We start from the raw sequence: 2,670 nt of genomic DNA on the forward strand, positions 1-2,670 counted from the left end.
TGGGAAACCCAGGAAACAAGAGGTTACCGGTTCCATTCCTGGTCAGGGCACATGCCTGGGTTGTGGACTTGATTCCCAGCAAGGGGACATGCAGGAAGCAGCTCATCTATGATGTTCCTCTCTCATTGATTTTTTTTCTCTCTCTCTTTCTCTCTTCCTTCCTTTCTCTCTAAAACTCAATACAAACATTTTTTTAAAATGCATCTTCCTGGGACTGAAATGATATTTCCTTCATCTGAAGCATCTAGACTTGGAGTAAAAAGGAAAAACAAACCAAATAAAAACAAAACAAAATTAAACATAGAATTACCATATATGATCTAGCATTTCCACTTCTGGGTATATAGCCAAAAGAATTGAAAGCAGGAATTCAACAGATATTTGTATACCCATTCTCAAAGAACCACTATACGTAATAGCCAAAAGGTAGAAAAAAAAACAAAACCCAAAGTTGATGGGTGAATGGATAAACAAAATGTGATTTATATATACAATGGAATATTATTCAGTCTTTAAAAGGAATGAAATCCTGACATGCTACAACACAGATAATGTCCCTGAAGACATTATGTTAAATGAGATAAGGCAGTCAAAAAGGACAAATACTATATGATCCATTTATATGAGGTACGTAGGGTAGTGAAATTTGTAGAGACAGAAAGTAGGATGGTGTTTGCCCAGGACCTGAGGACAGAGGGGATGGGAAGTTATTATAAATGGGCACCAAGTTTCAACTGGGATGATGAAAAAGTTTGGGAGATGGATGGTGGTGATGGTTGCACAACAGTGTGAATGTGCTTAATAACCCTAACCCTTAAAAGTGAAGTTTATGTTATGTATATTTTGCCAAAATAAAACAAAACAAATGGAGCATGCCACTTCGGCTCTTAACAGAGGTTCTTACTGGTAAAGGCAGGACTGAACCGCTGAGTACATGCCCTATAGGGGATCCTGAGACTAGGGCTTGGAAGCTTGTGGGCTGCCCACTGTCTCTCACTAGGCACGGGCAACAGAAACTCAAGGGGGGTGTTTCCAAACGGGGGCTTTCTTTCACCTCCTTGGGCAGAGCTGCCAGCTCCTGGATCAGGCACAGGAGAGCTTAGAGGGAAACAAAGCCAGGAGGGTAATTTAAAGGTGCCCTGACCCCCCCAGGGGCAGAGCGTACCATTGTACTGGGCTTCCCCCCTTTTCTTCCACCAATCATAAATATGCATGAATAAAGGAGGCCCCAATCCTTTCCCACTTCTCCAGTTGGGCTCCCTGATAGTGGGGGAGAGGCAGGTCCTCAGAGGAGTCAGGCAGAATTCGAGTTTCCAGCTGCGCCAGACAACTCCCTGCAACTCGAAGCAACCATTATAATTATCACATGCAGGAGGGGTCTTATCACATAACTTTCTCACCCCTCAGGGGGCAACCACAGGGACTCGCTGCTTCTTCATTCATTATTTTCTGAACGTCAGTAGAAAATTGAGGTTTCTGAGCAACTTGCAGATTAATAACCACTCAAGATGTGGGCCGACATAGCCTCACTGTGCAAAAAAATAAGACCCTCCCTCCTCTCCTTCTCTTTAATAAGAACTACAGCAGATATGTTGAGAAGGAAAAAAAGAAAAGCAGAAATGTAGGTAACCTTTCCTTTCCTGCAGAGCAACTCTTCTTGCAGCCCCACCACCCAGCGACTCCTGGATTAATCTTTTCTTTTCTTTTCTTTTCTTTTCTTTTCTTTTCTTTTCTTTTCTTTTCTTTTCTTTTTTTTTTTTTTTTCCTTTTTCTGCTCAATGGATTGTGGTCAAGGCCATTGTAACGTGAGCAGTGCCTCGGAGGGGATTGGCCAAGGGGGCTGCGAGGGGCCCCTTTCACAGAGGGCTAATTGCGTTTCAGACCACCAGTATTCGGGAGCTACAGATGTCTTCCTTCATTTGCCTAGGCAGCACAATTGGACCCATCTGTTGCATTTATTCTGCCGGCTCCCCTGCCCGCCCCTGCCCCTTCCCCCTTCCCCTCCTTCCCCTTGTCTGCTGGGTCTAAATTGAAAACTCATCAAAATGTAATCCAAGAGCAGTTTGGCTGCGAGCTGCTGAGAAGGGGCTCAGTGGGAATAAAGGCCCCCTGCCACTTTACACACGGGCCAGAGCCTGGGGAGCTGGGTCACAGGCAGCCTTAGGGGGGAAAGTGAGAAGTTAGCCGGCAGATGGGCTGCTCCACGCGGCCCTATAACCTGATGCCTCCGAAGAGGGGCCCTAGCAACGGGCTGGCGCAGGCCGGAGGATGCCGCTGCCCTGGAGGTGGCGACCCCACCTCGAAGACCTCGCCCCTGGCCCAGGATGCTTCTATTTCAAACAGGGCTGGGGCCAGGGCTCATCACTCTCTGACCCCCATCTGCCCTTTGGAGCTCAAAGGGATTTCCAAGGCAGAGAGGGCAGGGACACTGTGGCCTCACAAGGCCTGGGGAATGTGTCACTGGGAAGGCAGCCTGCCTGCCCGCCCCACCTCCTGCACACCCAGGCCTTCCCTCCATCGTTCCTCCCTCTGCTCCAGTGATGTGCTTCCTTGCACCTACTTCTCTGATCTCCCAAGCAGGCAGTGAGCTCTGGAAGGTATGGAGGTGTCTGTTGATACCTTGGTGCTGCCCCAGGCTCAGAGGCTGGGTGGGAGGCTGGCCTGGGGGCT

Source organism: Cnephaeus nilssonii, assembly GCF_951640355.1.
Source record: "Cnephaeus nilssonii genome assembly, chromosome: 5".
NCBI classification, from domain to species: Eukaryota; Metazoa; Chordata; class Mammalia; order Chiroptera; family Vespertilionidae; genus Cnephaeus; species Cnephaeus nilssonii.